This window comes from Bombus huntii, chromosome 14, assembly GCF_024542735.1.
Source record: "Bombus huntii isolate Logan2020A chromosome 14, iyBomHunt1.1, whole genome shotgun sequence".
NCBI classification, from domain to species: Eukaryota; Metazoa; Arthropoda; class Insecta; order Hymenoptera; family Apidae; genus Bombus; species Bombus huntii.
This window is the reverse complement of record NC_066251.1, coordinates 11,291,483-11,317,159: the sequence shown is the minus strand read 5'-3', so window position 1 is coordinate 11,317,159 and position 25,677 is coordinate 11,291,483. Positions and strand designations below refer to the sequence as shown.

The 25,677-nt window shown below is 36.9% G+C and overlaps 1 long non-coding RNA gene across 1 annotated transcript in view; it reads left to right on the top strand.

The window, feature by feature from the left end:
* Positions 1–13,536: 13,536 nt before the first annotated feature.
* The window catches only part of LOC126872962 (uncharacterized), a 78,658-nt gene continuing 66,517 nt past the window's right edge, over positions 13,537–25,677 (top strand). The window contains exon 1 of the long non-coding RNA XR_007692270.1: positions 13,537–14,785. This is a non-coding gene — a long non-coding RNA (uncharacterized LOC126872962). The remainder of the gene's footprint in view (positions 14,786–25,677) is intronic.

Sequence of the window (25,677 nt, the reverse complement as noted above, 5' to 3'; positions counted from 1 at the left end):
GTAAACATTTCAAAAATTCACTCGGATAAGAGTCTCGTTAAAAATTTGTTAAAGTAATCAATTTAACTCTTGTTATTTCTGAACATTGAACTTCTTATAATCACTAATATGTGGTTTATGGACGTTTTAACGCTTCGTATTATATTTTATATATTTATACATTTTGTTACTTTTTTTACGTATAATAACGCTTTGTAGCGTAAACGCTTCGATCGGCCGTATTCAATTCATAATGAGAATCGATGATTTCTCAATGAGAAACCCCCTCCCCCCTCTTTTATACAGACTTGGGAAAAGACAGAAGGTATCTCAATTCTATGCGTATATTTTTTTTTATATATTTCTTCGAATTCTCCTTGACCAATAAAGGTGATTCTGTTTGCATCTCGTCGGGCACGTTCTTCCGTTCGTCCAATTACAATATTTTTTGCATTTATTTTTTGTAAACTACTTTTTTACAAAAATGTATACAATTTTTGTGTATGTTTATCGATTACTCACAATTGGAATGAGTTTTCGGGATGAAACCTCCTGCATCTTGTAGGGATACCCCACCGATCAGTTTCGATTGAAAAATTTTTTCACCGATTACATTGCGTTGTGTCTGGTCGTTTATCCACAAACTCGCCGCTGGAAGCGACGTGAAATTGAAATTTCTTTACAAAATTGCCTCCGGAAGCGTACATCGTGTGCTTCTGTACATAGGCTGGTCGTTCAAACCTGACTTGACCCGTGTCATATCGCTTTAAATAAACGTGGGTCGTTTCATTACATATTGGTTGTAAGAAGTAGACCGCAACAGTTTCTTTGTGAAAGAAGTCGTCGTAACTTTTGCATATTTGCAAGTGCACTTTCGTCATGCGGTTTATTGAGAATTTATGTTCGGTGCTAAATCAGATATGACTAGGCCGTCTAAACCTTACACACGACCAACGGCGACGCAGTTTTGGCTCTTTGCAAATTTTTTTCGCTAAGATCAATTACAACCCTATTTAATATAGTTGCGTGTAATTTATATATTGCCAAGTTTAAGGTAATCATCTTTCTGCACATTATATTAATGGTGAATTCGCAGAATGAAAATTGGTGCTATAATTAATCTTTGCTGGACACCGCTGTAGTTGTATAAAACATCAATGCTCTTCCATTGAGGATAGTTGCATGACGTCACCAAGGAAAAGTACATTTATGCCATCAAACAGTTTTTCATTGGTCTCGAATTCCTGTAGTCTTGAATGAATTATTTGCAAATTTATATAAGATATTATTTATATCGCTGATTATTGATACCATCAATAGTCAGGTATATAGGTCATAGCAGTGGCTTTCGCAATGGGTAAGGAGAAAACAGAATGCAGTTTTTTCGAATATTTGACGGGTCATAATGCTAGTTAAAGAAGCTACGTCGATAATAGACGATTTTATTATCGCGTTGACTGCAGGATTATATCAGCGTTTAACAGGTCCGACAAACAATTTTAAAATGGACGATTTGCCACTGCGCAGCTCTTCCGATAATGAAAAACAACATTTCTTCCGTACTTCCATAGTCCCGTTTTTAATATCTTTTTCAATTATTGCAGAAACTGATTTAAGTAGATTTTTCCATTGAATATTAAGACTTCGAATGCTATTAAAGAACACACTTCCGGCATTGCAACTATCTCTTACTGTTAGTCTTTATATAAATCTACTGGGTCATCGTATATTGTTTCATCGCCATAAATCATGATTGGATTTTTTGAACGTTCATTATTAATTCCTTTTTCATCTACAGCAGCCTGGGCGAGCGCTATTATAATAACTTGCTCCGCATGAGCAAATTGTTCGACGGTTGCGCTTCTCAATATAAGCTTCAACTCGTATTTACGTCGCAGGAAACATTGGAACGAATGTTACTTACGAAGCGAAACTATTAAGTTATAGAAATATACTTCTCCATCACGGTTCAAAGTCTAATATCGATGGCGAAGTGCAGCTGGTTTAATCGTTATTCGCATGCAGAGCTGGGCAGCCTATACAGTTGTTTGTTCGTTAATAAGAATTAAGAATTGAAACATACAATAAATCCATAGAATTAAATTACCGTCATTTTAATGTCAGTGAAAACTATTTTATGTTGGATTCGTGATATTGATCGTTACAATAAAAAATGTGAAATAACAATTTTATCCAAAAAAGTATTAGCGACTTCAAAATGCACTGAAAAGTGAAAAATAACTTTCTTTGTATTTATACAAATGAGATGCGCTGAAAAGCATGAATGATATTTATTTACATTTTATTTACACATATGTGCAATAACGCTTAACATCACTCATTTACTTACTAAATAGCATATTTAATATACTGCAATCTTTTCAAAGGCGAGGCAAGGGACAAGTTTGGTATACACATAATTCTATTAGCTTGTACATTATTAATATATACATTAAGCGTAATTCTTATCAGTACGGATACAAATAACGTTTTTCACTTTGGCCAAGACTAAAAAATCTTCTATGTAACTTTGTGCTATAATATATTTCGATTTAATACAATTAAATATAAACTTGTGGAAATTTGAATAATATGAATATAAATGAGTTGAAATTTTATAGGATGGCGCTAAAGTATTGTATTGGAAGCATTTTACGGCATTTACTACCGTTTTCGAGAAGGTTGCAGTATATTGAATATGCTGTTTAGTAGGTCAATAAGTAATGTTAACCGTTTTTGCATATGTATGTAAGTGAAATATAGACGAAATGGAAACTATGTCATATTTTTTCGCGCACCTCATTTGTATGAATACAAAGAAAATTATTTTTCATTTTTCAGCGCATTTCGAAGTCGATAATACCTTTCTGGAAATTTTTTTTTTTGTATTTATACCCCTTTTTGTATTTATATTAAAAAGTATACACTTTTTTGTATTTATTGTGTTTATAAATGAAGAACCCATCAATTCTCGTTTTATTGTACATTCCAAGTGTACACAGCGGGTCTGAAATGGGATATTTTAAGGGTTTCGATGAACTAATATCTTTGGGTGACGCGCCAAATCGTCAGGGGGTAAATGAAAGTGAAGACTTAATTGAAACGTCTCTGTATATGTCATCACAACTAAAGTTAGTTGCGTCGTCCGTTTAAGCAAGTTACGAAGCCAAGTATTCCTGCCGCACCGTAGGAATGTCATGAAAGCCAATTCAATTAGCCGAGTGAAAAAAACCTCTCATTAACTTCCCGATAGCTCGATATCCGGTGTACTCTCACATTCAAATAAAAAGTCTAATTTAGCTTTCCTCCATTTTATGTTCGAAACTTACAAATTGCTCACTTTCGTAATAAACGTTTTCTCAATCCATCGCAGTTATAAATTACAAAGTTTTTTAATTTTATCTGTTTTTTTATATCTTTTTTAAGATATTCTGCGTACAAAATTTCCTAGTTATATCTATACTTATCAAATAATTATTCGATCATGCGTGAATTCTAATTTACATGAAGTATAGTAAAACAGACGTGTGTTAAGAGAAAAAACATTTTATTTGTATATTTCATTCGAATATTTTCTCTTTGTAATCATATAAAATTATTATTTCTTTGCAATTCAATATTACTTCATTATGTATGGAATGTTAAACAAAACATTTTAATTATTTCAGCCTTTGAGAATTATGTATGGTACGACTGATTATTCATTCTTTACGTTTCCATTGTGTACATTCGACGTCTTCTAAAAACTAATTAATTAATTATGAAACTAATGAATATATTTCGTGAAACATACACAACATTAGGAAAATGATATGCGGTCAAAATTGCTACTAACGAAGTTCTGGGTATACGTATACATATGTAGAATGAAATTCTCAAGATTCTACCATTTAAAATGTAGACGGCACTATCTTTTTTTATTCCGCGTTATAACATAGGCGCTTTTCTGAATATTCGCGACATATTATCCAACCATTCTCGCCGTAAAATCAGATAACCGGTTGTCAATTTACAGCTACATCACGAACTGTCTTCGGTATGAGTAAGGAAGAAATAATTGGACATAAATCCATCTGCAACGATTCGACGTGGTCATTACGCGAGCAAAAGCGTGGCCCGACTCAAGTGCAATGCAAATACAGGCCACGTACGCAACCGCATCTACTAAATATTACCTGGCCTATGCCTGAAATATGCCAGTGATGATAAATAGGACGCGATAAGTGGCGAGTTACTCGTAGGCGATAGTGGACATATTCGTTAGGGAGGTCACGGAAATTCGAGCACTCAATATGTGCTTCGAGCAGGCGTACGCCATGCCAGGAAAAATAATGACGTGTTCCTTTTGTTTGAGCTATTGATATTATATACTTCAAGGGTTTCCTTGTCACGGATTCTAATTCGATATCGAATGGTCGAGTATCTTAGAAAACAGCAGGGACACTCTTCTATCCCTTTTGCAAAGAACTCGTTGCTTTTATAATATTTTATAGTATATCAAAGGTTCGATTTTTATGAAATAATTTTTTGGTTGTTTGGTTGAAAAAAAGTTTCAGAGATCGGAGTAGCAGTAATTATAGGGAATAATCTTGATAAACGCTCCAATGTACCTGTAAAAATTGTTGCATTTTTTCTACAATATTTTAAGGGCATAGAGGGAAAGAGATTGTAAAACAATCCTTAAATGAAATAACAGAAAATGTTTCAGTGGTGGATTGCAAGAAACGAGAACTATCAAGGATAGGATTGAAAGAATCGCTAATGATCATAAGTAGCTTAAAGAATAATTGGTCCGCTGTTCGCGTTGCACGGTGTCATCGATCACACAAGAAATCCGTAAAAAAAAAAATATATTCCAATTTCCTAAACATCAAAGGGTGTATTTCCTTCTATTTACGCTCAAGAGATGGTTTTCGGGGCAGAAAGATCGACGAAGTGTATTTTTTTATCTTTTCGCTACCGATTGAAAACTACGAATGTTTTGTTTCCTTTTTTTTTACTCTCGTCCTCTGACATAACAAAAATTGAACATGTTCCACAATCACGTCGTTTAACGTTCACCGAAAAAATATGCGACGAATCAGACAGAAAATTCGAATCTTTGCACATCTAGTGCGCAAATGAGATTAAATATGTAACAATAAATATAATAAGAAGCATTCTTATTCAATACTAAAATTGCTTAAAATAATAATAATAATAATAATAATAATCGACGAGAAAAATTGTATTGTTTTAATCCATTAAATTTTTATTATATCGTTCGACATATGGTTTATTTATTATAAAACTCAAACGGGATAACAATTTCTGAAAGTTTGAATAATCCTCTAATTATTTTTCTTTCCTGAATGTTCTAATATTATACAAATGAAGGGTATACGTTTAAAAATTGGTGACAGTGTAGTTAAAGAATGATCATTTTGCGGTCCTTTGATCTCAATTGGTACGCGAATAACGCTCTCATTTTCTCATATCATCGAATATTGAACTAGCTTGAGCCACGATTTGTGGGGAATCTCCAATCATAGCAGTGTATGGTTAAAAACCACAAAGCGTCCCAACGAGACTGCCTTATCTGCCTCGTCAGATCTCAGCAACCTTTTCAGAGGCTCGTTTTCTCAATTCGTTTTTCTTTCTCCCTTCCTTCGTGCATCCACGTGCCAAAGGAAGGGGAGAAACACTAGTTTCCTTTTCTTTCATCTCTTGAAACGGAACAAAATGTCTCTGTGATGATAAGTACGGCGCACAATTTATGCATATAATTTATGATTAATATACATATGTAATAGTTCAAAGACGTATCACTTTTTGAATAATTATAACACAGTTATTCTGGTCATCTCAAGATAGGAAGCTGCACGATTTCTTAATTTTTTGAGTAGATAATTAATATTTTAGTTGTATTTTGACGCTGGTAGCAAATATATGCAGACATAGAACTATGCAGGGTGGTTGGTAACTGGTGGTACAAGCGGAAAGGGGGTGATTCTACGCGAAAAAAGAAGTCGAAAATATAGAATAAAAATTTTTTTTGTAATTTCTTTTTTATTTTTTTTTAAATCTACAGTGAGATCCGTTATAACGTACCGCACGTGTACCGAGCGAAAATTCAAAGTCAATTTTCTCGAAAATGAAGCCTCAAACGAAAAATTTTTATTCTATATTTTCGACTTCTTTTTTCGCGTAGAATCACCCCCTTTCCGCTTGTACCACCAGTTACCAATCACCCTGTATATTTACATAAATATTCGCGTTCTTTCTATTAGTTGTAAGGAACATTGCTGTGATATTTTTTTTTATATTTCCTCGTTCACCCTTCCTTCAAGGCACGCTATCGAAATGTGTTTGTGGTATTGCTGGAACATCTGCATTATCGCCGGTAACATCTTGCTCGTCGAAGTCCGGCTGTTCGTTAAATCAGAATGCATTGTACCGACAAGACAAGGTTCGATATAGGAAGATTGCTTTGCGATAACGTCAACCATTTTTAGTCCCCCTTTTTCTGAGAATACCGTCCATCTTCGTGTCGATCCTTCTTATCGAACGATCATGGAGATTGTAATTTATTTATATATTACTCACCATCCAGAGGCAGTATTTTCATCACTGTTTCACAAAGAACATTCTTTTTTAGAATACACTTTCGCACTGAATAAAAATCGTTAGGTACAATGCTTCGTAGTTTTTCACGAGTTAAGGTACATCGTACGACATCGCAGATGTAGAGGTCTGTATAGGTTCCCAAGTCCATTATTTTTTTTCTTTTTGCATTAGACAGACGTTTGTACCAAAGTTTATCAGAATGTTTCCGATCTTACGGATAGAAATACGCCGCATAAATGAAGTTAAACTCTGCTTGTTTGTAAATAACCCTACAACAGTCGTAAATAACATAATTAAATGCTAGCTACGTGTTAAATTAAACGAACTGTGTGTTCTCGGTCATCGCGTCGGGCGTGATATCTATCGGCGATTCGTTTCCATCGAGTAAGAACGCAGCTTTCAGCGTACAATTTTGTCAGGACGGATGTGAATGCTGTTTAACGTTACATTTAACAGGATTATTACTTAATAACGTGTATTCTACATACCGTGCAACTTCGAAATATATAAATATGCATTGGCTTATGGCTTATGAGGGTCGAATACACGTGCTCGTTCATCCGAGTTGGAGTTGTATCGTTATGCTAACGAGTATGGTCGTGTTTCACTGATGTACGTGCTTCTTTTGCGCGCGCGCACGTGTGTGTGTCGGTGTGTTCGTATATGTGCAAATCGATATAGAATCATAAAAAGGGAAAAGGAAGGCATTTCGTGACATTGGAGTTTATCAGTAACGAGCATTGTCTTGAATAGTCAAAATATTATTCGAATAATATACCTAAGTATATTCTTACTACTAGGGTCTTTCATCGAGCTACGCGAAATGAATTTCACGTTACTTAATTTTTGGATTTTATCGTGTACGAATGTTAAATTAATACCACAATTCAAATTAATGCTGAATTAATATCATAACCGTTATACCAAAAATGAACCGTTCTATGTGAGTTACCAAAGAACTTTGGAAGTTGCACACACGGATAACGTTGTGCAACGAACTGCACGGTAAAGCATTGTTTGTCGAGCCATTAGACAGGCGCGTGCAGCTACTATTTTTGTAGTTTAATTTACTGTGCAACTTTTACGGTATACTCGTTTCACACTTCTTCTCCGCGTCGTTTTTTTTCGAGACTGTATCATTATTTTAAATTTACAGTTGGTAATTTTGACATTGATCGTTGCAAATCATAGAGTTATTAATCGCGCGATGCGAAAATATCGAACCACGATTAATATAGGTAACATCGTAACGCTTAAAAACATCAACGAATAATTACATGTCATTTACTTTGTCAGTGAAGGCAGACGATAATTTTCATTGCTCAAAAATCAAGTTCCTTATGATTGAGAATCATGAACGTGTATTCCATTTATCTATAGAAATTGTAAATTCATTAGGTTTGAGGTAACGAATGCTACAACGATGGTTAAGTAACATCTTTAATCGCAATAAATATTCTTAAATATTCTCATAAGTGTTGTGTACTTATTCCAAAATACGCATATACATATCGCATTTTAGTCGTAGGAGTTTTAAAACAAGTTTAGCCTCACCGAGTTTGTTTCTTAATTATTACTTGCTATACATAATGTTATAAATTAAATCGTTTTTGTAACTAGCCAAATTTACAGTAAACAATATTTATCAACTATTTATTCATCGAAATACGTAATTTCAGAGTATCGTTATATTGTTGTATTAATTATTTATTAAAGAGCGATGTGCACGACTCGTAATTATAGTGCTGTAATTGAATATCGCAAAACTTAATAGTAATTTATCACGAAAATAATAAGGATACTAGGATATAATCAAAAGATACGCAAACCATTGGACGAAATTTATTTTATTAGTTTCTATTGAAAGATCGGAGTTAGAAAAGAAATTGTTTTGGGATTGGCTGTCATTAAAAAATAAAACATTAGACCGGCGCAAGTATGAATAGTGGCGGTTTAAAAAGATTTTAATTCTCAGCAGGATAAATTATAAGAGTGAAGGTAGGAATAGCATTCCTCAAAAAAAGAATTTTTACGAGTATGGCATTGTCGAATAAGAATAGAAGTCTCGAAAGCCGTGGATCAATGAAAGACAGTATGCCAGTAAAACGGTAAATTTAAATGAAATATGTAGCGCGAATGAATATTTCTCGATGGGTCGATCGATGCTTGCAGACTCTGTCATAAGATTTGCATAATTTCCAAATCTGTTGTGCGCAACGACGATGAAAAAAACTGGAATCGACGTTGGTACACGTGCCTCCACGATGTTTCATATATGCTCGTGAGAGGGTGGCGATCGCGTAGAAGATTTTCAAGCCCGACTGCTCCACGTCTGTGCCGAAAGGAAGAAGGGGTGGACGTTGATAACCGGGAAGATATTGCGGTTTAAACGGCTGGAAAATTGTCCAAACTGCCATGATGCATAATTTCGACGTGACTTAGCGGCACTTGACTTGACGCTTTGTCCCTGTTTAATGCGACAGGCGTGTTGTAGTGTCTGTGTGTAGTGTCGATAGACCAGACAGGGTTGCTGCTGTCGTAGGAGGGTATTTTATTTGCAAAGACAATGTCAACTCCGGTTATGAACGTTTCGTTGCGATATTAACGAATTAATTCACACGTTTAAGCAGGGTAATCGATCGTTAACTATTGTCACATAGCACTCTGTACGCTAATATGTAAACTCTTTTCGATTACAATTAGATCTGTGTATACAACGAACGATCGTTTATAGAAGCAACGTGTTCCAATACTTTCGAGGAGATAAAGTATCGTAGCATATGATGCGATTCTACGTACTCTTCACGCGATATATGGATAGTAAATTACAATTTAAAAATAGAATGTCTTTAATTTGTTGTTTCTTCGATTCTTAACAACGACTTCTAACTAAAATCGAGAAACCTTGGTGTCGCTTCCCTTAATCAAGAAAACTCGGTCTACGACATTTTAGGAGCTTCTTTTTTATACTTTGATCACGAGCAGAGCTCGTATTGCCTACTATCTGCCGTGTACTTTCCTTTTGCAGCCTGTCAATCTCGCATTAACGACATTTTGTTTTTAAATTGATAGGGATCGATTGCAATTTATCGACAAACATTGAGCACAGTTTTTGGTGGTAGTTTTCAATTTTTATTTCGAACCGTAGCTCATCGTAAAAATACAATATATTAAATTCTTGAGTAGGTTTTCACGGACGTTGCGCGGAAAACCGATAGGATTCTTTATACGATGTTTGATCTCGTGATCTCCGCGTGCCGATCCTATAATTTTATTGGATCCCCATTTTACGACTATGTGTAACTGTTTGACACGAGCGAGATTGTTACCCCGGATACGAGATTGACACGTTTTACTGTCTCACGTGCAAATATAAGCGATATACGTTTAAGTCGCGTCAAGCATAATCCACTTTTCGATTTCGTCCCACGTACGCTTTCGTTTGTTTCTCCCATTTTTTTTTCTTTTCGATTCCGCGATCGTTCCAACTTTCGACGAGTTTATTTTCATGGAATACCAAACTTTATGGAGAATACAGTCAGATCATTTTTTGTGTTCCTTTTAACGGATCGATTTGCCATTTGGTTTTTTAACTGTACGTTCGAACTAACGGTTTGATCGGAGATCCAAATATTTTCATACATATAAAATATAGAACATATGTAGAATAAAGGTTTGATCTCCAATTAAATATAAATATCATATCATATCAATATCGATATCATAAATACGAATATTATATTAGTAAAATGAACTGTACGATATACTAGCATTATATTAGATATATGCAATAATATTATTCTGTATATTTAAAATCTTTGATATGAAAGCCATGTTATAGAGAAAAAATATAATAATACCTATAGTTAAAAACGCTAACGAGCAAAACCTTGAACATTAGTAATTTGAATTAATGAACTATACAGTGAAAATGACTATAGATTTCCAAATAATCCAAGAACTGTCATGTTATGGAGAAGACAATTCGCTTATTGTCAATTATAATCTCATTTATAGTTCCATCGGTTCGCTTTACTTGGACGGTCTCTGTGGGCTGCCAAAAACAGCAGGGTCGCTGATGAATGGATTCGAAAACGCGGAAATAGAAACGCAAATCAGCCCCTTTGCAACGATGAACCGGAGAACGCTTAGATTTCATGCGGCCGGACCATCCGGCAGCCGACAGACGGGTTGCAAATTCTTGGTTCTAACGAAAATTAGCAATAATTGACCAGAAAATGAACGTTTGTGGCGGATTAAAAGGGGGCATACCGCAAAACAAGCACACGGCTTTGGCCGCGTATGCCTGGCGTTCCTGCGGTATCATAAAACCAGTCCACGGTCTGTAATTTGTAATGAATACGGCTCTAACTAGCCCTCACCCCCTTTCATTGGCTGACAAATCACGCTTCCGTGGTAGAGAGACGGGCGCCTGTATACCTGGACACGTAACTGTGTGAGAATTTGTACATTGGACCTCTTCCTACATAAAGTGCCTAAACCATGCGACAGGACGCTACGTGATATGTCCGTTCATTCGGTATTCAAATGATACGGGGATGATACATGATTTTGATCCGACAATCGGATTATCAACGTTATGATATATAATTTGGCTGCTGGCTGTCTTCTCGCTATCTAACGTACTCTTTGCGCGGCTCTGGTTTTCGAAAAGAGCCAAATGATTTAACGACCTATCGGATTGGATTATCTGGAAGAAGATGAAAGGAAATTATTTTAACGATTTGTTACTACAGCTGTTGACACTTTTTAATCGTGATAATTAACTAAATGTTGGAAGTAGAATCCACGTTTATTCACTTGTTCTTGCACGATCTTTTTTCATCATGTGATTAACTAGCTGCGATTAAATGTAGTGTCACTCTTCGTGAATAGCGCCTTAGGCAAGGTATAAATACGCGTTTGTCCTACTAGATGAACCCTACTATTTTCTCGTATATATCACGTGACAAGTAGGTATACACGTCCATTAAAAGCACTCATTCGTTGGATATTCGATCATACGACACACGATCGTAATCTTGGCCTACGTTGTTATTATTCCCCGAAAATAGAGTGTTACTCGATAATCACGATCCGCCGTGTCATGTGTCACTTTTCGCTTATTATTCGTGATAGGAGACAAGATTAAGTTCGTCTTGCTAGAAATTCTGTGGAAGGATGAGAAAATCGTGGTACATTCGAACCTTGAAATCTAGCTATAGCGCCTGTTAGATTCTTTTACATATTATCGATGACCCGAAATGAAATTCTTTTATGTTTTTCATAACATATTCTTACCTTTTTACAGTGCATCTTTTTTTATATTTAAACATATAGTTTCGTCGTCTAGATCGAGTTGAATTATTAGTTTAGTAAAATTATTAATCTATTTACGCTTTAATTAAATAATTTTATTTGTCGATGTTTGCGTTTAAAAGTAAGTCTGTCTATTCGCGTCGAGTCTAACGCATATCGGTTACCATTCGCATTTCTCCACCGCACATATATTTTATGAGATAAACGAGTCCAGTGAATACTCAGCACTACTAATCCATTCTAAACAAGTTTTACGAGGACACTTTGTGTCAGAGGGTACACTCCCTTCTTATTCCTCGCAAGAAAATTTCTTCCGTTGTGAAAATTCACTTCCACCTCGTCCTCTTGCCAGTAATCTAGAAAGAGGAAGAGGGTGCAACGAATCCTTTTATCTTTCTCTTCGTCGATGTACGATCGTAGAAAGGGAGGGAGGCTCGAAAACGCGCGCGCACCTCACTTCTTCTTTCCAACCCCCTCTCTAGAACCGATATCGTCTATCCACCTATCCCCATCCGGCGCAATCAAAGATTTACAGGAATAAATAGTAAATAGAACCTGGAGGGAAGTACTAGAACCAATTATTGCTCTCCTTCCTTCTTTCTTTTGCTTACTCTTTTTCTTCATCCTTCTTCGTCTGTACGTGTATTTGAACATTATGTTATACTCGAATTGTTCTCGGTTCCCTACGAAATGTTTCGTTACTGTTAGATTTCCTCTGCGATGAAGTATTAATACCTTGAATTAAAAGGGCAAGTGAAACTAGTAATTACCAACTTTTACACTGCGATTTTTATATAAAAAATAAAGCGAGTCTTCTATATAATTGATAAAGTTGATATAATTATTGCATAGTCCTGTAATTCAACTTTATAACTATTGCTTTATATCAATGTACTTTTATTTAGTCTTAGTTTTTTTTCCATTTTTCAGTTTTCGGTCTACAGTTCTAAATTTAGTTATAGTCTGTTTCGTTATAGTCTGTTTCGTTATATTTTGTCTATATTTTTCATGTATATTGAACAAACTTATGCTCGTTTACCATCCTAAATAAACAAAAACAATTGGTTTATTGTACGAATTTTCATTGGAACGCGATATCCTAAGGATATACCCTAAGGACATAGCGATCGTTCGACGTGAGGAAAAAACGAACTGCAGCGAACGATGGCTAATAATCGTGAACGATCACATGGGCCGCACGGAAAAGACGTATCGTATGTTTCTCGAGCGAATTTCTCGACGAGTTCTAACCAAGGAAGTAGACCCTCTCGACCATTCTTCCGACGACGTTACGAGAGAAGTACGAAGAGGAGGGATCGAAACTCTCGCGCGCGCACCCTTTCCTTTACCTCTCAAAGTTTCCCTTCCTTCTTCCCTTTGGATGGAGCCGATATACCGAACATATAGGTGTCTCGTCACCGTATCACCTATCCACCCTACCCTTTAGTCGGAGTCGGAGGGTGCTTCTGAATAGTGTTGGTGGCTTCAGGAGGGAGACGAAGGAAGGTGGAAAACGCCTGAGCTGTTAGTGGGGTCTTTTGGTTGAAAAAGGGGGCGCGCATGCGTCCCTCGAAATCAAGTCAGAGCCACTCCCGATCGCCAATGACCGTCCAACACGATCCTCCAAGTGATTCTACCAGCGCTTCAGTCTAACGTCCGCATCCGCACAGTCAACAACCCCTTATCACGAGCTTCTCTTGGATGCAGTTTCGACGTTGCGCGTGTTAGAGTCCCTCCCTATTCGGAAAACTTACATTAACCGTATGTACTTTTATCATTTGATAGAGAATTAGATAGAGTGTCTTACCATCAGTTTCCAAACACGATGGACAAAATTCTCTTTCCGTTACTCAATTTTCAACCGGGGTCCTTCGACTATTCGACTAATTCCATCTGTTCAAGACAAGAAAGATTCAAGCACTATCATCGATTCGTCTCTTAACGTTTTTACAAAACCTACTAATTACAAGCAGACTTTTTTCTCGTCGTCGACTTTTGACTCGCAGTGATTTTTCTCCGTTAGCGATACGCTACTCATTTTGGTACTAGTATAGTGTTTTGTGTCAAAGTTTTGGATAATTCGTTGGGGTTATGTTCGTTAGGTTATCCTAATCTTTCTAGATGAGTGATTGCATAATATTTGTACTGTACATATATGTAAATTTATTCTTCTGAGGAAATAAATCTATCTTCATTTTTTGAAACAAGATTTTCCGGTAACTAATTGGAAATATAAAGTATATTCTTCGCTAGGTTGTCAATTTTTACGAAGTCCTATTTCTCTACCCTCTTAAGCGGAAAACTCGTTGCGAGTTTCGCTTCAAGTTTAATTCCGAAATTTCTTATCTGATGTACAAGCTCTAACGTAGATCCACATTTCGTATTTAAAAAGACTTGAAAGCTAAGTGAATTGATTTGGAGATTCGTCGACAACGAATCTTAGCATAGTTCTTCGTTTTGTTTATTCTCTATTTCTCGATAGAAGATTTTATCAAGTTGCAGTTATTCTCGATGGGTGAATCGAGACACACGAGGTTCTCCGTTTCAGTCGGCTCCTAGAACTGATTCGATTCTACTGTTTCATTCATTTTTAATTGGACGTTGCTGTCGACAATGGCACCTGTTCCTGTTTCATGCGGGTACGCACATGACACGTCACGTGGGGGCCGCCAGAGTTGTCGACTCGTGCCTCGGTGTTGCACGTGACATCTCGACTTTCTGACGAACACCACAGAGAAAAGTGGGGTCATCGTGCTTTAAACTGTGAAACGAAGAGGCGGTGTGACCCGTTTCATAACGAGCGGCAACGCGATCGACCGGCCGAGCAAGTAATCGTGGCGATTCTCCGTCAATCTTCGCCTGATACGGCCCGACCATTACGGTAAGTCACTACTTGAATCTATTCTCACATACTCTGCGTCTTACTACCTCATCTCTTAGGAGACTCTTTCAGCCTGTCTCTTTAAAATTAATCGAAATAATTCGAACGTTGATACAGTTGTATCTAGGATAGTTATTTGATAAAAATTTGTCATAACAAAAAATAGACAAAATTGTGTATTCTTTTTATCGAATTTTGGTATTTCAATATCGAAAAACAAAGGAACCGTAGAATTTTTTGAAAGACAAGAGACGACAGTGCGAAGTTTGAATAGAAGGTTCGTCATTAATCAGTTCAGAAGTTGTTATTAATACCGTTTCAATTGTTGGGAACTCGAGTAGTCTGACTATCATGACGAGCAACTACTGAACTCCGTTGGACGATTAAACAGCGCACAACTCGTCGAGTTATTATCTTACTTTCCAAGTATCATATTATATCATTTTCCATGCAATTGAAGATTAAATTGTTGGTTGATGTAGCTGCGTAACATCACGTTCGTACCATGCGATGTATTTAATTCGTTAATTCGAGCCTCGTAACATAGCGATCGAAACGTCTCAGGGTGAATTTATAAATCTATACGCAAATTTTAATTCAAAATTGGTCTTATGTAATTATAATCGCTCTGTGAATAGTAATCGATTTCTCTGCCTTATGTTTTTCATTGTTTTATAACGCCAAGTGTCTAGATGACGTTGATCATTCTCTGGAATTTAATCGTTTTTCTCTTAGCTCTTTAATGTTTCGAGATTACTTCTTAAGGGAGTGATAAACACTCTGCGATGGACGTTGATTTTTCAAAAATTCAGAGATGTCTATTCTTATTGAAAAAATGAAATTGACGCAAATGTTTCGAAATCGTTGAATTTCAGTTCGCTATAGGATTTCGTTGATCCTCGTCCGCCGTTTCACCTCCGAAGCTCCTCTGGTTTCTTTAGCCAATTCCCTGGTCCTCGAATCATATTTACGCGAGCGTTTTCAATTGCGTTTGCACGGTAATTTCACATCAGCGGAAACGAGCATGGTGACGAAGACGAGGAGTTGCAAGGTCAAGAAGTCGTCTCGAAACCCCGATGGGATGTTCCATCACTTTCCAACGATTTTACCTTGCACCATTCACCAATAGAGGGGAAACTTCTTCCTTACCCATTTAATGATCTACCAGAGGAACCGAATGAAAAGTTGCCAAAGTGTGTCGTTTTCAACGTTATGCACGTTCCACTCGTCTGTTTCTTTTTCTTTTGCGTTTCTTCGACGAACTCAAGTTCAAACGTTCGTTCAAACGTTAGCTCTTTTTTTCTCTAAAAAAAAAAAAAAAAAAAAACGACAGTTACTTCTATGTAAGGAGCTTCTACACGAGTGATAAATATCTGTTTCTACGTTATTCTAATATGTTTGTTTCATTTCTCCCCTATAAATTATTTTTATCTTTCAAATATTCCAATATAAAATGTTTCGGAATTATAGGCCAGGGCGGTATGATTTATCCCTGTATAATATTGCTGAACGCATTACCAGTCTCTTTAGTCATTAGTGATCGTAATTTTTCAAATCTGATAGAGAATCGGAGCACATTGTTCATATATAATACATTATATTTTTGTTAATTTCCTCACTTTTCATCGAATTTTATCATAAGTTGCGCAAAAAATGCAATTCCAACTGAATTTGATAAAATAACGGATATCATTGTACCGTACGGTAAAATTCTTCATTATCTTTATAATATTATTCGATCTACGCCTATGAAACACCTTATATGGTGCAAATTTAAAGGAAAGTTTCTTGTAAATAGTATAAAAGTGATTATTGATATTAGAAAGTGGAGTAAATTCATGCGAAGTAATTGTTATTTAACTCTCATAGTAATCGGACCATTCCATTTTGCGGTTTCCATTACAGGGAACGTCCCTAAAAAAAATTTCTTCAGAACACCATGTGCGTGATGTCTTCTGAAATAAGAACCTCCTTATAAAAGACATTTTATTTTGTCGCGTGTCATTTGATGCTCGGAGCCATTAGCCATGCCCGGTGGTTTTAACTTGTAGGACGAAGGTAGGTTTACCTTTCCTCTCAACGTACCTGATTGTAAACTTAACTTTCTTGAGTGCTTCGCTTCCTGAATAGCTTGGATATCTTCCTTCTTCCGCCTTCATTAACGTACCGCGATATATTCCTGCGGTTCAGTCTTTTAGTTAAAATGAGATCCTTGGTAAACTTGTACTAGCAATAATTAGTAGTCCGCTACAATTGAAGGTATTAATAATAATAATTGGTTAAAAGACGGAATTGATTTTTAGTATTACACACTGCAGAAAGTTTGCCGCATCTACTGAAATTTAAACGATCTTTTCTGAAATAGATAAAGACTCTTTTCCCTCTTGCATTATGTATTACTTCATCATACACCTTTCATTTTGATTTTATTGATACGAATTTTATATTTTTATCTTTGGTAATAGAAACGTTAGCTCGTAAGAAAATTCTAAAATGAAAGTTGGGAAGGACTTTTTACCTCCAGTTAAAATCGAACCACCTTTCAAGCGTGACAAATCTCGAAAGGACGCTCGTGTTTCCAATCTTTGTTGATCCTAGTGCGATAGTTACGTATTAATAATGAGTAGTATGGTCTGACATTTTTATCGCAAAATGTCTGTTTACCCGTTTTAAGGAAATTAATCCCTAAAGGTCAGTTGGATGAGCTCGCAACGAAAGTGTCACACGTAAATCCTGATAATCGGCGTTTGCTATTTCCGCCGATCTTTTGACTGTGAAAGATTAAAGAAAATCGATAGATATCAAGCTTGAAGGGTGGGAAAGTTACAGGTGTGATGGTGAACTGGGTAAGCCTCGATATAATTTCTGGCAGTAAAAACATAGGAAATGAAAAGAAATAGGAGAAAAAGGAACATATATATGTAATTAGAAATGGAAAAACTGAAATTTCGTTTGAGTCCCACACAGAACCCAATAACGACAGGAAAATCGACGTCTCCTTATCTGCATAATTTTTTAAAAGTTTGTGTGTCCGTATACACAGTCATCGAATGGACCAGGTAGAACATTATTTTATATACAAAAAGTAGTCGAAACTGTTTTCGGTTGAAGTGTTGTTTTCGAGAAAATCAATTTTGAAATATAAGTCGCCGACTGAATGCGCGTGTCTATCCAAATTTTGAAATTTCGGTTTCTCAAATTCCTCTTACAAAAAACTTTAATTTTCTGTTTTCGGCATATTTTTTCACGTAAAAGAAACTTTCTGGCTGATAATAGCAAAGTTGAAGAACTAGTAGAATTGAAAATATAGGGAGCTTTTATGAGGTAAAAATAATAAATCGTTCACGGATACCGCCGTCGTTATCGTGATATCAAGCGGCACTTAATCGACGCGAAGTCGATGTTCCTGCATCCAGTTGGTTATTTATCTGGATTGCATCGGGTTAATGAAAGTGCAGCAAAAGGTGGCGTATTGGCCACGCAGTAGCGAGTGCAGTTTCATCGAGCGTGCAATGCAACGAAAATATCAAAAAGCCCTTCGAACTTATCGACGTAGGCGTGAAGCAATTTCACAGCAGGGAGCAGAAAGCAGCTTTAGCAACAAAGCTCCGCTCGTGGAAGAGTGCGATATTATTTAATGCTCGGCCAGTCGCACGGAAGCGTTATACGTGCTATATGGGCGCACGTACCCGTGTGAAAATTCCCTTCTTGCTAATACCTACTATGCATTGATTCACCGAGAGCCGCGATGTAACAGCCAACAATTTCTCCGAAACACTTCCTTCCATAGAATTTACTGTCATTAATGAGACTTTGGTTTTGTAATCGAATACACTGGCTTGTACCGGAGTGAATGCTAGCGAATCGATCTATCCTATAGTAAACGATACAGTGAAACTTTTATTCGAGCTTGTAACTACAGAGAAAGACACGCACTGGAAAATAAAGCGGAAAGAGGAAAATTGATCTCTGCGTTTGGTGTTTGTCGAAAATCAGTTGCTGCTGGTAGCAATGACTATGAAAAAAGGATATCAGGATCTTGTTCACGACTCGTATTGAAGAAAAGAATAACCTATCTTTGTCGTATTATAGGTGTACGTGAAAGATTAATCGTGTTTTCAATCACACAACGAATCTACTACTACTGGTATATTTCACGGGTATAGTGTATTTATGAACTCGCGGTAAAGTATACGTGGATCGTTGAATAAACATTTCGATGAATTAACAACGGGGATTGCGCTGGAATTTACCTGGTTCGTTAAAAAATTAATTGTCGGAACACGGCAGATAGAGAGTGCGAACGGAAGCTCCCCGAGTAATATCGTAATTGTTATCATCGACGCAAAAAGCGTTTGTGTCGAAAATTCTCGGGCGACTACGATTGATATTAGTAATTAGATTTCGTTTCGTTAACTTTTTTTCGATCGATTTCATATCCGTCCTCGCGCCTCTGAAGAATATACTCGATTTGATAAAAAATTTATTCGCAATCAACTTTGTCGTGTGCATTTGCTTGAAATTAAAAAATGAATTTTTATTAAGATATTTGCATTTGAATGTTGGCACGTGTACGTGATACGTAGATAACATTTTTTGATCGTACTTTATATTGTTCCGACGATCGAATCTGTCATTCGATCGAACGATCTCTCCTTTTTTCCCCGTTCGATCGACCAATGATCGACGCGACGTGACGTCGTGTCCATGTCGCACCAAAAGCATCGAGTATCGAGGGATGAAAATGGTTTCCGCCGGAACTAAACATGCACACGGCGAATAAACATTGGCGTCGGTGTGTGCAATATTTTCCATTTCAATTTATATATAATTTGGTGCAGAGGATAGAGACCGTTGCCAAGAGTAATGAGGTATATATTTTCTATGAGAATGACGGTACACGGTAGCAAGTTCATTGATCAAACTCGGCGTACTTGATTAGTATCGCGCGTGAAGATATTCCAATTGGGAATTATTAATGTTTGTCACACGTCACTTCGCAAACATTTCTTTTCTCGTTAGTAAACTCATTCACAACGAGTGTGATGATTCCTCGACATCTCAATATCCTGATATATTTGATCTGAATATACGAAAATTAAAGAGTGAGGTACGTTCGTGCATCTTCTTACGATAGGATAGTCGCCAGCTTTGATGACCGTTTCCTTTGAATCTGCCACGACGCTTTTTCCATGTCTCTGTTCTTGTCTAGCTATCTCTTTCTTTGGCGTTACGTGTGTTCACGTTCACGTTGCGAGTAAGAACAACACGTGCCACTCAGAGGAGCTCTTGTAACATCGTGTTTGCTGTGTAGTCGAGTACGTACGCAGGTACATCCCGTGTACATGGGTTATATCGATCCCGAGGGAATATACTGTACCGCGCATATGTATTTATCACTTTAACAATTAGTTTAATTGTTTGTACAACTGGGTAACGCTCGTTCACAGGGAACCACCGTACGGAGTTCGCCTTACGATATAACATAACGAAATGAGGATGAAAATTCTGCTAATACACGTACAGAGTTCATTAATCCGCTAAAAGTGCTACGTACCATGTGGAAACGTTTCCTTGAACGAACAATAACGAGGTTCCTTCACAATTATTATTTTTCTCATCTTTTTTTACGCGATATTTAAAAAGGATTCTCGCGTTGCTATTAAGAGGCATGAAGCGTTCAATCTATTTCAAAAGTGGTAAAAATTTTTAATAAGTTCAGGTAATTAGTGAATCCCGAATTTGGAAAAACTTGAAAAATAAATCTATCGGAATTACACAGTAGAATTGGCGGTATAGCGAATTTAGATGCTTCACGGATTAATATTAGCATAAGCCGACACGATTCACGAATCGAATGATAGCTGTTTCAAAATTCCAATTTCTTCTTTTAAGATATTCCAAGTCGCAAATGCATGAAAGTATCGTCGAGGATTTTTTGTTCACGGTACCTTGAAATTTATTCACACTCTGTATAAATCTGCTGCGTGCACATATGCAATACGAGGACGTTACCTCGTTCTTGACTTAGGGATTCGACTCGTAATCCTATAATCCTTGTTTGCAGTCTGATCTTGCTCTTGTGGGTTTACGACACATCAATCGCTATTGCGGAAGAAACTTTGATCAAACACTAATTCAGATTCAAACGTTTTTTTGATCATCGATAATAAAATTATAAAGAGCTAAGGTAATTGATCATAGTCCAAGTGGAAAATATTCAATTAGGGGAAAAATGCAATTTAGATTGCATAATGTACAGGTATAAAAAATGTAACGTACACATGTATAATACATCTCAGATTCAAATCGAAACTTACCGTCTTTCTGATTACCTCGATACTATTAATATGGAATATTTGATTTCGATATGATTAGGAGTGATTATAGACGATATTGTGGGATATTTTTGAGAATCGTTGTGTTTTTTATATAAATTGTAGATCATTTCCAAGTGTTAAACCTCTAATAGGATGATAACGATTCAGGAAAGGTAACTGATAATAATGATTCGTGGAAACAAAACTTTCTCCGAAAGAGTTGGTTGCTCCGTGAAAAAATATTTGGTTTCGACGAATTGAACATTCTTTCCGTAAAAAATATTTTGTTTAGACCACATAAAAATATGTGCATATTTTTTTTATCTACGGCTACAGGACTGTATTTAACAAAGATACATTTCACATCGATCGAACGTTACGAAATAAAGAAACATTTATCGAATTTACACGATCCGCAAAACGAATCTTGAGCCTGCAAGATTTCCAGCGTGGTGAAATATTTTTTGTGCAGAGTATTTTCGATAAGAAATTGAATCGACTTTTCTGAGACTTTGAGGCCTGGATAACTGCATTTATCGTGACAATTGCTACCCCGATTACTTCCGGGCTATGTTTAAAGAATGGTCGAATGTTTTCACGCACACCGGGCTAACAAAGTTATATCACGACCAAGTTGAGCTTCTTTAACGAGTTCATTCTGGGAACGAATTAATAGGTGTTATCCCCTTGATAGAATTTAAGTAACGAGATTAAAACTAAAGGGCCCTTTCCTCGTCAAGAAATTTTGTCTGTTGCCAGTCGACAACGTATTAAAATACGACGTCCTCTCCGTGAGGAAAGGTTCTTATTATCATCCGAGCGATTATCCGAAAAAGCGAACCGCCAACGATGACAAAGAATAATAATATTTGCATTAATTTAGACGGTGAAACATTTTCAATTAGTCGGGCATAGCATTTTCATCGCGTCACTCGCCTTCTCCATTCGTTGTTGTATTATTTGATTGAGAAAATGCTTGACACTTTCTTGTTGGGATAGAAAATTGAAATATATCCATTTATTTGTTTAACGTGTAACCGTTGCTTATTTGTACGGCGAAGGACTGGAATTACAGTTTTCTGCCAGAGAATCTGTTGTTAATTCGACGACAATTAAAATAGCATGTCATTATCGTGATGCGTACGCGACACAATTATGTAATTTGAAAATTCTATAATTCGTATAATTTTATAGGATCGATTGACAGTAAAAAATTAACGATAAAACTTATAGCTTATGTTCGATTTAAAAAAGAAAAGAAAGTGTTCGATAAAGGGAGAAGTAAATGGTTAAAGATGTCGATTATCCTATGGTAGAACTGGTGATCGTTGGTGGTTAAGGTGAAAACCGAGGAAAGGGGTGAGCAACCGACGAGAGGTGCGGCGTGGCCGTTTTCCAAGTAACTCGGAATTAGGATTAAAGGTGGCCAAAAATTAAATCCTTATCTCGGCAGAGCCGACAAGCAAGGCGGAGCGAAAGGGGTCTGAGCGGTTAAGGGAAGAAGGAGTTCTTAGAGAGGTTGCTCTCGCTGTCTCTGCACGGTTGGTCCTTGAGAGGGCGACACTTAATCTGTGACGCCAGCGCTGCAATTTCTTCCCATTAGCGGGCTCCTTCGCGATTAAACATTTGCATAATCTCGGGACGCTTGTTATAATTCGGAGACATAATATACATATATTTAAGAGCGCCGTGCAGATCAGCAATACGCCAGCGTTTCTACACTTTTCGAAAATTTTCTTTTCCATCTCGTACAAATCGTCTTTCCTCCAAAAGCTTTATATCTAGGATAGAGCGCGACGTTACACAAGCTGTAACCTCTTTTATCGTTATTACGTATTAATTCAATTGAAATTCAGTAGAATTACGCGCAATTGTACGCGAATTCCGTTTGCTTGATATATATATTGATATATCTCACGTACCGAGCTAATTTAACGAGGGTACAATTTCCATGTAAATTATAGTAACGTCATATTAACTTTCTCTTTATTAAGCAAACAATACACATGACCATTAATGAAGATAGAGAAATTGTTTGCGCGATAAAACATAGAAAAACAAATCTGGCGATTTGGTAATCGCACTGGCAGTGACTGGCTAGTTTTTCACCGGGGACTGAGCTCATTTAATGCAGATTACAGACGAATGCTAATGAAGGCTAATGAGATTTATAGGAGGGCTGTACGCAAATAATGCTGTTGCGTAATGTACGCGCGCAATCTAACAGTTATATAACCTTTTGATTACGAGGAATATCAATAATCTCCAACGATACCTAGCGTTGCACCCTTCGGCAGACATTTACAATTTGGTCTTCCATTTAGAAAATATTTCCAATCAGTTTGCATTCATTTTTCGATCTCCTTTCGATGTTCATAAATTAGTATTTATGCTTTGTATTTTAACGTATCATGAATAGCAAACGGCACAAATGTGTCGCCCTAAGGTGAGAGACGATTTCATGTTTTAACGTTGCAAAATGGAAGTAGAGCCGACATTATCAACTGCCTTACGTAGCTGAGAAAAGCTAAATGATAAGAATAGTTTGAGAACCTCTGTTTGCTCACCTTCCTATGAAATTGGCGAGGTCCACTTTGACGCGTCGATGAGCTTCTATGCCTCGTAGTGCTTTCAAAACTTCTCTTACCCTCCCGTGCTTTCCTGCGGTTGCCCTTGGCATGTGTTGTATGCCACGCCACGCACATGGATTCACGTTTGAATTCTCCGTAGAATATGATATAACTCGGACAATTTATCGCTCAAGTGCGCATGTACTGTTGATAGAGCTAGCGGTGCTTCATACGGTATATTTATCATTAGCCCTGATTTTCGTATTCGTTTCGATCATTATATTGTATAATACTTTTATACATTCATTCGTACGAGTGAAAAAAAATTTCCATCGAAATAAATATTGTGATATGTTCATAAAAATAATTCGTAATTATTCAACACATGCAACTGGCTTCTTTTCTAATTTTCATTAAAATCAAAAGCGATCGTACGTTCTGTCTTAATGTTAAAGGGAAAGGTGAATTAGGAAAATATATTTTATCAATAACGTGGATACTTAAGATAATCAGCGATTTAACGCAGTGACTGCACAGCTTGCAGGAAACCACCTTCCCGGAATTTAGTTTGATATACAGCACTTCTTATGTTAGCTTGTATAGCGTAATAGTAAGTTCCTTAATCATAGAAACAGTTACGGCGTATTACCCCAGAAGTGTACATCGTTGTTTGCTATTCATTAGCCAGGATTATATCGGGGTGACCGATGGATGCTCACAGTTCTGCCTTTATGGGATTATTTCAATTTCTCTGATAGCATCGCCGATTCCAGTGGCTCTCCCTTTGCCGATGAGAGACTTGCTGTCATACTAGCGATATTACAGCTGTCGTCCCTACAAATTACATAATTAGGTACGATAGAATTCTCAACTGCATCGTGCGACTATTTTTTCCTTTCTTCTCATTGGTTTTTGCATTTTCTCGCCTTCCGGCTTTTTATATTCCATAAGCATGGATGTAATAATTAACCATTAAAATAATCAGTTAAAACGTAATATTATAAAAATATCTCAACTTCTTTGGCAACGTTGAAAGAAAGCGATCTCGTGTCTATTAGTATCTTTCGAAATTTCTAGTTGCCAAGTTACCGAGTCCGGGTAACAGAGTTTCGGCTTAGCATTCTTTCTACTAAGCATCGCCCACCATAAATCTTCTTTGAACGATAGCCTGAAAGGTCTTCCGGTGATAAGAGAGCTCGCGCAGGACACAAGGTAAAGAATAAGGTGTATGTTGGTTGGCATAGCAGGAAGGAAAACTCGTGCTCGAGCTTAGGCATCGGACCGATGCCTAAGAAGCATAAAATCCGAAAATCCGTGAGATCCGTGCGATTTCGCTCCCTTGGCATCGAATCTGTCCCTCTTTCTTCTTCCACTTTTCCTATGTTCGTTCCCCAACTTCTTTCCAGCAATACCAAGACAATCTTCCTCCCGAAACCAACCGTGATCTTTAACGCGGTCTGGTTTCCTGAACATTCGTGCGAAATCTCCGTTAAGCCAAGAGCAAGATAGGCTTTACAATGGACGTTGGACGTTGAACGTCTATCCACGTGGTGTGTTCCAGCCAGGCTAAACGACCATCCGATTGTCCTCTCCTCTCGTCTAATTTCTCTATGAGCGAAGAAACTCGAGCGTTATTCCGTGGCTAAGAAGTATCGCGGAGTTCAGAAGTGGCTCGGTTCATTTCGATGATTGAATCGAAACGCACCGTTCATTAGTTCAATGAGCTTTTGTTTTGTGATGCCATAAAGTCAAGTTTATAGTTCTGTTCCATATGTTGTTGATTCTCGGGCGTTTTTGAAAAAAGCTCCGTCTCTCTTGATAGACATTAACACGCTAAAATTATTAAATCTACGAAAACGAAAGGTTTTAAATTTCTCGTTCTTGCAATTGCTAGAAACATTATGAAAAGAAAAATATCCAGAATTGGTTAATAGGAACGATTTCGTTTGCCAACGAGATTTCACTCGTCTTTCTTAGTTTATGGATTAAACGAAATATGAAA